Source organism: Mobula birostris, chromosome 5, assembly GCF_030028105.1.
Source record: "Mobula birostris isolate sMobBir1 chromosome 5, sMobBir1.hap1, whole genome shotgun sequence".
Taxonomy (NCBI): Eukaryota; Metazoa; Chordata; class Chondrichthyes; order Myliobatiformes; family Myliobatidae; genus Mobula; species Mobula birostris.
In genome coordinates this window covers 96,236,620-96,246,660 of record NC_092374.1, presented here as the reverse complement: position 1 = coordinate 96,246,660, position 10,041 = coordinate 96,236,620, and positions in this window count along the sequence as shown.

The following is a 10,041-nucleotide window of genomic DNA, read 5'->3' as shown; positions in this document are numbered from 1 at the left end:
TGGCTACGAGGGGCAGACCATCCGGGTCAGTGGAAGGACAGGGACCGACAGGAGTTTGTGGGTCTGGCTACGAGAGGCAGACCATCCGGGTCAGTGGAAGGACAGGGACCGACAGGAGTTTGTGGGTCTGGCTACGAGAGGCAGACCATCCGGTCAGTGGAGGGACAGGGACCGCAGGAGTTTGTGGTCTGGCTACGAGGGGCAGACCATCCGGGTCAGTGGAGGGACAGGGACCGACAGGAGTTTGTGGGTCTGGCTACGAGGGCAGACCATCCGGGTCAGTGGAAGGACAGGACGACAGGAGTTTGTGGGTCTGGCTACGAGAGGCAGACCATCCGGGTCAGTGGAAGGACAGGGACCGACAGGAGTTTGTGGGTCTGGCTACGAGGGCAGACCATCCGGGTCAGTGGAAGGACAGGGACCGACAGGAGTTTGTGGGTCTGGCTACGAGGGCAGACCATCCGGGTCAGTGGAAGGACAGGGACCGACAGGAGTTTGTGGGTCTGGCTACGAGGGGCAGACCATCCGGGTCAGTGAAGGACAGGGACCGACAGGAGTTTGTGGGTCTGGCTACGAGGGGCAGACCATCCGGGTCAGTGGAGGGACAGGGACGACAGGAGTTTTGGGTCTGGCTACGAGGGGCAGACCATCCGGGTCAGTGGAAGGACAGGGACCGACAGGAGTTTGTGGGTCTGGCTACGAGAGGCAGACCATCCGGGTCAGTGGAAGGACAGGGACCGACAGGAGTTTGTGGGTCTGGCTACGAGAGGCAGACCATCCGGGTCAGTGGAAGGACAGGGACCGACAGGAGTTTGTGGGTCTGGCTACGAGGGGCAGACCATCCGGGTCAGTGGAAGGACAGGGACCGACAGGAGTTTGTGGGTCTGGCTACGAGGGGCAGACCATCCGGGTCAGTGGAGGGACAGGGACCCGACAGGAGTTTGTGGGTCTGGCTACGAGAGGCAGACCATCCGGGTCAGTGGAAGGACAGGGACCGACAGGAGTTTGTGGGTCTGGCTACGAGAGGCAGACCATCCGGGTCAGTGGAAGGACAGGGACCGACAGGAGTTTGTGGGTCTGGCTACGAGGGGCAGACCATCCGGGTCAGTGGAAGGGACAGGGACCGACAGGAGTTTGTGGGTCTGGCTACGAGGGGCAGACCATCCGGGTCAGTGGAAGGACAGGGACCGACAGGAGTTTGTGGGTCTGGCTACGAGGGCAGACCATCCGGGTCAGTGGAAGGACAGGGACCGACAGGAGTTTGTGGGTCTGGCTACGAGGGGCAGACCATCCGGGTCAGTGGAGGGACAGGGACCGACAGGAGTTTGTGGGTCTGGCTACGAGGGGCAGACCATCCGGGTCAGTGGAAGGACAGGGACCGACAGGAGTTTGTGGGTCTGGCTACGAGAGGCAGACCATCCGGGTCAGTGGAGGGACAGGGACCGACAGGAGTTTGTGGGTCTGGCTACGAGGGGCAGACCATCCGGGTCAGTGGAAGGACAGGGACCGACAGGAGTTTGTGGGTCTGGCTACGAGGGGCAGACCATCCGGGTCAGTGGAAGGACAGGGACCGACAGGAGTTTGTGGGTCTGGCTACGAGGGCAGACCATCCGGGTCAGTGGAAGGACAGGGACCGACAGAGTTTGTGGGTCTGGCTACGAGGGGCAGACCATCCGGGTCAGTGGAGGACAGGGACCGACAGGAGTTTGTGGGTCTGGCTACGAGGGGCAGACCATCCGGGTCAGTGGAGGACAGGGACCGACAGGAGTTTGTGGGTCTGGCTACGAGGGGCAGACCATCCGGGTCAGTGGAGGACAGGGACCGACAGGAGTTTGTGGGTCTGGCTACGAGGGGCAGACCATCCGGGTCAGTGGAGGACAGGGACCGACAGGAGTTTGTGGGTCTGGCTACGAGGGGCAGACCATCCGGGTCAGTGGAAGGACAGGGACCGACAGGAGTTTGTGGGTCTGGCTACGAGGGGCAGACCATCCGGGTCAGTGGAAGGACAGGGACCGACAGGAGTTTGTGGGTCTGGCTACGAGGGGCAGACCATCCGGGTCAGTGGAGGGACAGGGACCGACAGGAGTTTGTGGGTCTGGCTACGAGGGGCAGACCATCCGGGTCAGTGGAGGGACAGGGACCGACAGGAGTTTGTGGGTCTGGCTACGAGGGGCAGACCATCCGGGTCAGTGGAAGGACAGGGACCGACAGGAGTTTGTGGGTCTGGCTACGAGGGGCAGACCATCCGGGTCAGTGGAGGACAGGGACCGACAGGAGTTTGTGGGTCTGGCTACGAGGGGCAGACCATCCGGGTCAGTGGAGGACAGGGACCGACAGGAGTTTGTGGGTCTGGCTACGAGGGGCAGACCATCCGGGTCAGTGGAGGGACAGGGACCGACAGGAGTTTGTGGGTCTGGCTACGAGGGCAGACCATCCGGGTCAGTGAAGGACAGGGACCGACAGGAGTTTGTGGGTCTGGCTACGAGGGGCAGACCATCCGGGTCAGTGGAAGGACAGGGACCGACAGGAGTTTGTGGGTCTGGCTACGAGAGGCAGACCATCCGGTCAGTGGAAGGACAGGGACCGACAGGAGTTTGTGGGTCTGGCTACGAGAGGCAGACCATCCGGGTCAGTGGAGGACAGGGACCGACAGGAGTTTGTGGGTCTGGCTACGAGAGGCAGACCATCCGGGTCAGTGAGGGACAGGGACCGACAGGAGTTTGTGGGTCTGGCTACGAGGGGCAGACCATCCGGGTCAGTGGAGGGACAGGGACCGACAGGAGTTTGTGGGTCTGGCTACGAGGGGCAGACCATCCGGGTCAGTGGAGGGACAGGGACCGACAGGAGTTTGTGGGTCTGGCTACGAGGGGCAGACCATCCGGGTCAGTGGAAGGACAGGGACCGACAGGAGTTTGTGGGTCTGGCTACGAGGGGCAGACCATCCGGGTCAGTGGAAGGACAGGGACCGACAGGAGTTTGTGGGTCTGGCTACGAGAGGCAGACCATCCGGGTCAGTGGAAGGACAGGGGCAGGAGTTTGTGGGTCTGGCTACGAGGGGCAGACCATCCGGGTCAGTGGAGGGACAGGGACCGACAGGAGTTTGTGGGTCTGGCTACGAGAGGCAGACCATCCGGGTCAGTGGAGGGACAGGGACCGACAGGAGTTTGTGGGTCTGGCTACGAGGGGCAGACCATCCGGGTCAGTGGAAGGACAGGGACCGACAGGAGTTTGTGGGTCTGGCTACGAGGGGCAGACCATCCGGGTCAGTGGAGGGACAGGGACCGACAGGAGTTTGTGGGTCTGGCTACGAGGGGCAGACCATCCGGGTCAGCTGGAAGGACAGGGACCGACAGGAGTTTGTGGGTCTGGCTACGAGAGGCAGACCATCCGGGTCAGTGGAGGACAGGGACCGACAGGAGTTTGTGGGTCTGGCTACGAGGGCAGACCATCCGGGTCAGTGGAGGGACAGGGGCAGGAGTTTGTGGGTCTGGCTACGAGGGGCAGACCATCCGGGTCAGTGGAAGGACAGGGACCGACAGGAGTTTGTGGGTCTGGCTACGAGGGGCAGACCATCCGGGTCAGTGGAGGGACAGGGACCGACAGGAGTTTGTGGGTCTGGCTACGAGGGGCAGACCATCCGGGTCAGTGGAAGGACAGGGACCGACAGGAGTTTGTGGGTCTGGCTACGAGGGGCAGACCATCCGGGTCAGTGGAGGGACAGGGGCAGGAGTTTGTGGGTCTGGCTACGAGGGGCAGACCATCCGGGTCAGTGGAAGGACAGGGACCGACAGGAGTTTGTGGGTCTGGCTACGAGGGGCAGACCATCCGGGTCAGTGGAAGGACAGGGACCGACAGGAGTTTGTGGGTCTGGCTACGAGGGGCAGACCATCCGGGTCAGTGGAAGGACAGGGACCGACAGGAGTTTGTGGGTCTGGCTACGAGGGGCAGACCATCCGGGTCAGTGGAGGGACAGGGACCGACAGGAGTTTGTGGGTCTGGCTACGAGGGGCAGACCATCCGGGTCAGTGGAAGGACAGGGACCGACAGGAGTTTGTGGGTCTGGCTACGAGGGGCAGACCATCCGGGTCAGTGGAAGGACAGGGACCGACAGGAGTTTGTGGGTCTGGCTACGAGAGGCAGACCATCCGGGTCAGTGGAAGGACAGGGACCGACAGGAGTTTGTGGGTCTGGCTACGAGGGGCAGACCATCCGGGTCAGTGGAAGGACAGGGCGCAGGAGTTTGTGGGTCTGGCTACGAGGGGCAGACCATCCGGGTCAGTGGAAGGACAGGGACCGACAGGAGTTTGTGGGTCTGGCTACGAGGGGCAGACCATCCGGGTCAGTGGAAGGACAGGGACCGACAGGAGTTTGTGGGTCTGGCTACGAGAGGCAGACCATCCGGGTCAGTGGAAGGACAGGGACCGACAGGAGTTTGTGGGTCTGGCTACGAGGGGCAGACCATCCGGGTCAGTGGAGGGACAGGGACCGACAGGAGTTTGTGGGTCTGGCTACGAGAGGCAGACCATCCGGGTCAGTGGAAGGACAGGGACCGACAGGAGTTTGTGGGTCTGGCTACGAGGGGCAGACCATCCGGGTCAGTGGAAGGACAGGGACCGACAGGAGTTTGTGGGTCTGGCTACGAGGGGCAGACCATCCGGGTCAGTGGAAGGACAGGGACCGACAGGAGTTTGTGGGTCTGGCTACGAGGGGCAGACCATCCGGGTCAGTGGAAGGACAGGGACCGACAGGAGTTTGTGGGTCTGGCTACGAGGGGCAGACCATCCGGGTCAGTGGAAGGGACAGGGACCGACAGGAGTTTGTGGGTCTGGCTACGAGGGGCAGACCATCCGGGTCAGTGGAGGGACAGGGCGACAGGAGTTTGTGGGTCTGGCTACGAGGGGCAGACCATCCGGGTCAGTGGAAGGACAGGGACCGACAGGAGTTTGTGGGTCTGGCTACGAGGGGCAGACCATCCGGGTCAGTGGAAGGACAGGGACCGACAGGAGTTTGTGGGTCTGGCTACGAGGGGCAGACCATCCGGGTCAGTGGAAGGACAGGGACCGACAGGAGTTTGTGGGTCTGGCTACGAGGGGCAGACCATCCGGGTCAGTGGAGGGACAGGGGCAGGAGTTTGTGGGTCTGGCTACGAGGGGCAGACCATCCGGGTCAGTGGAGGGACAGGGACCGACAGGAGTTTGTGGGTCTGGCTACGAGGGGCAGACCATCCGGGTCAGTGGAAGGACAGGGACCGACAGGAGTTTGTGGGTCTGGCTACGAGGGGCAGACCATCCGGGTCAGTGGAAGGACAGGGACCGACAGGAGTTTGTGGGTCTGGCTACGAGAGGCAGACCATCCGGGTCAGTGGAGGGACAGGGACCGACAGGAGTTTGTGGGTCTGGCTACGAGGGGCAGACCATCCGGGTCAGTGGAAGGACAGGGACCGACAGGAGTTTGTGGGTCTGGCTACGAGAGGCAGACCATCCGGGTCAGTGGAGGGACAGGGGCAGGAGTTTGTGGGTCTGGCTACGAGAGGCAGACCATCCGGGTCAGTGGAAGGACAGGGACCGACAGGAGTTTGTGGGTCTGGCTACGAGGGGCAGACCATCCGGGTCAGTGGAAGGACAGGGACCGACAGGAGTTTGTGGGTCTGGCTACGAGGGGCAGACCATCCGGGTCAGTGGAGGGACAGGGACCGACAGGAGTTTGTGGGTCTGGCTACGAGAGGCAGACCATCCGGGTCAGTGGAAGGACAGGGACCGACAGGAGTTTGTGGGTCTGGCTACGAGGGGCAGACCATCCGGGTCAGTGGAAGGACAGGGACCGACAGGAGTTTGTGGGTCTGGCTACGAGGGGCAGACCATCCGGGTCAGTGGAAGGACAGGGACCGACAGGAGTTTGTGGGTCTGGCTACGAGAGGCAGACCATCCGGGTCAGTGGAGGGACAGGGGCAGGAGTTTGTGGGTCTGGCTACGAGGGGCAGACCATCCGGGTCAGTGGAGGGACAGGGACCGACAGGAGTTTGTGGGTCTGGCTACGAGGGGCAGACCATCCGGGTCAGTGGAAGGACAGGGACCGACAGGAGTTTGTGGGTCTGGCTACGAGGGGCAGACCATCCGGGTCAGTGGAAGGACAGGGGCAGGAGTTTGGGTGTCTGGCTACGAGGGGCAGACCATCCGGGTCAGTGGAAGGACAGGGACCGACAGGAGTTTGTGGGTCTGGCTACGAGGGGCAGACCATCCGGGTCAGTGGAGGGACAGGGACCGACAGGAGTTTGTGGGTCTGGCTACGAGAGGCAGACCATCCGGGTCAGTGGAAGGACAGGGACCGACAGGAGTTTGTGGGTCTGGCTACGAGAGGCAGACCATCCGGGTCAGTGGAGGGACAGGGGCAGAAGTTTGTGGGTCTGGCTACGAGAGGCAGACCATCCGGGTCAGTGGAAGGACAGGGACCGACAGGAGTTTGTGGGTCTGGCTACGAGGGGCAGACCATCCGGGTCAGTGGAAGGACAGGGACCGACAGGAGTTTGTGGGTCTGGCTACGAGGGGCAGACCATCCGGGTCAGTGGAGGGACAGGGACCGACAGGAGTTTGTGGGTCTGGCTACGAGGGGCAGACCATCCGGGTCAGTGGAGGGACAGGGACCGACAGGAGTTTGTGGGTCTGGCTACGAGGGGCAGACCATCCAGGTCAGTGGAGGGACAGGGGCAGGAGTTTGTGGGTCTGGCTACGAGGGGCAGACCATCCGGGTCAGTGGAAGGACAGGGACCGACAGGAGTTTGTGGGTCTGGCTACGAGAGGCAGACCATCCGGGTCAGTGGAAGGACAGGGACCGACAGGAGTTTGTGGGTCTGGCTACGAGGGGCAGACCATCCGGGTCAGTGGAAGGACAGGGACCGACAGGAGTTTGTGGGTCTGGCTACGAGAGGCAGACCATCCGGGTCAGTGGAAGGACAGGGACCGACAGGAGTTTGTGGGTCTGGCTACGAGGGGCAGACCATCCGGGTCAGTGGAAGGACAGGGACCGACAGGAGTTTGTGGGTCTGGCTACGAGAGGCAGACCATCCGGGTCAGTGGAGGGACAGGGACCGACAGGAGTTTGTGGGTCTGGCTACGAGGGGCAGACCATCCGGGTCAGTGGAGGGACAGGGACCGACAGGAGTTTGTGGGTCTGGCTACGAGAGGCAGACCATCAGGGTCAGTGGAAGGACAGGGACCGACAGGAGTTTGTGGGTCTGGCTACGAGGGGCAGACCATCCGGGTCAGTGGAGGGACAGGGACCGACAGGAGTTTGTGGGTCTGGCTACGAGGGGCAGACCATCCGGGTCAGTGGAGGGACAGGGGCAGGAGTTTGTGGGTCTGGCTACGAGGGGCAGACCATCCGGGTCAGTGGAAGGACAGGGACAGGAGTTTGTGGGTCTGGCTACGAGGGGCAGACCATCCGGGTCAGTGGAAGGACAGGGACCGACAGGAGTTTGTGGGTCTGGCTACGAGAGGCAGACCATCCGGGTCAGTGGAGGGACAGGGACCGACAGGAGTTTGTGGGTCTGGCTACGAGGGGCAGACCATCCGGGTCAGTGGAGGGACAGGGACCGACAGGAGTTTGTGGGTCTGGCTACGAGGGGCAGACCATCCGGGTCAGTGGAGGGACAGGGACCGACAGGAGTTTGTGGGTCTGGCTACGAGGGGCAGACCATCCGGGTCAGTGGAAGGACAGGGACCGACAGGAGTTTGTGGGTCTGGCTACGAGGGGCAGACCATCCGGGTCAGTGGAAGGACAGGGACCGACAGGAGTTTGTGGGTCTGGCTACGAGAGGCAGACCATCCGGGTCAGTGGAAGGACAGGGACCGACAGGAGTTTGTGGGTCTGGCTACGAGAGGCAGACCATCCGGGTCAGTGGAGGGACAGGGGCAGGAGTTTGTGGGTCTGGCTACGAGGGGCAGACCATCCGGGTCAGTGGAAGGACAGGGACCGACAGGAGGTTGTGGGTCTGGCTACGAGGGGCAGACCATCCGGGTCAGTGGAGGGACAGGGACCGACAGGAGTTTGTGGGTCTGGCTACGAGGGGCAGACCATCCGGGTCAGTGGAGGGACAGGGGCAGGAGTTTGTGGGTCTGGCTACGAGAGGCAGACCATCCGGGTCAGTGGAGGGACAGGGACCGACAGGAGTTTGTGGGTCTGGCTACGAGGGGCAGACCATCCGGGTCAGTGGAAGGACAGGGACCGACAGGAGTTTGTGGGTCTGGCTACGAGGGGCAGACCATCCGGGTCAGTGGAAGGACAGGGACCGACAGGAGTTTGTGGGTCTGGCTACGAGGGGCAGACCATCCGGGTCAGTGGAAGGACAGGGACTGACAGGAATTTGTGGGTCTGGCTACGAGAGGCAGACCATCCGGGTCAGTGGAGGGACAGGGGCAGGAGTTTGTGGGTCTGGCTACGAGAGGCAGACCATCCGGGTCAGTGGAAGGACAGGGACCGACAGGAGTTTGTGGGTCTGGCTACGAGGGGCAGACCATCCGGGTCAGTGGAAGGACAGGGACCGACAGGAGTTTGTGGGTCTGGCTACGAGAGGCAGACCATCCGGGTCAGTGGAGGGACAGGGACCGACAGGAGTTTGTGGGTCTGGCTACGAGGGGCAGACCATCCGGGTCAGTGGAAGGACAGGGACCGACAGGAGTTTGTGGGTCTGGCTACGAGAGGCAGACCATCCGGGTCAGTGGAAGGACAGGGACCGACAGGAGTTTGTGGGTCTGGCTACGAGGGGCAGACCATCCGGGTCAGTGGAGGGACAGGGACCGACAGGAGTTTGTGGGTCTGGCTACGAGGGGCAGACCATCCGGGTCAGTAGAAGGACAGGGACCGACAGGAGTTTGTGGGTCTGGCTACGAGGGGCAGACCATCCGGGTCAGTGGAAGGACAGGGACCGACAGGAGTTTGTGGGTCTGGCTACGAGAGGCAGACCATCCGGGTCAGTGGAAGGACAGGGGCAGGAGTTTGTGGGTCTGGCTACGAGGGGCAGACCATCCGGGTCAGTGGAAGGACAGGGACCGACAGGAGTTTGTGGGTCTGGCTACGAGGGGCAGACCATCCGGGTCAGTGGAAGGACAGGGACCGACAGGAGTTTGTGGGTCTGGCTACGAGGGGCAGACCATCCGGGTCAGTGGAAGGACAGGGACCGACAGGAGTTTGTGGGTCTGGCTACGAGGGGCAGACCATCCGGGTCAGTGGAGGGACAGGGACCGACAGGAGTTTGTGGGTCTGGCTACGAGGGGCAGACCATCCGGGTCAGTAGAAGGACAGGGACCGACAGGAGTTTGTGGGTCTGGCTACGAGGGGCAGACCATCCGGGTCAGTGGAAGGACAGGGACCGACAGGAGTTTGTGGGTCTGGCTACGAGGGGCAGACCATCCGGGTCAGTGGAGGGACAGGGACCGACAGGAGTTTGTGGGTCTGGCTACGAGGGGCAGACCATCCGGGTCAGTGGAGGGACAGGGACCGACAGGAGTTTGTGGGTCTGGCTACGAGGGGCAGACCATCCGGGTCAGTGGAGGGACAGGGACCGACAGGAGTTTGTGGGTCTGGCTACGAGGGGCAGACCATCCGGGTCAGTGGAAGGACAGGGACCGACAGGAGTTTGTGGGTCTGGCTACGAGGGGCAGACCATCCGGGTCAGTGGAGGGACAGGGACCGACAGGAGTTTGTGGGTCTGGCTACGAGAGGCAGACCATCCGGGTCAGTGGAAGGACAGGGACCGACAGGAGTTTGTGGGTCTGGCTACGAGGGGCAGACCATCCGGGTCAGTGGAGGGACAGGGACCGACAGGAGTTTGTGGGTCTGGCTACGAGGGGCAGACCATCCGGGTCAGTGGAGGGACAGGGGCAGGAGTTTGTGGGTCTGGCTACGAGGGGCAGACCATCCGGGTCAGTGGAGGGACAGGGACCGACAGGAGTTTGTGGGTCTGGCTACGAGGGGCAGACCATCCGGGTCAGTGGAAGGACAGGGACCGACAGGAGTTTGTGGGTCTGGCTACGAGGGGCAGACCAT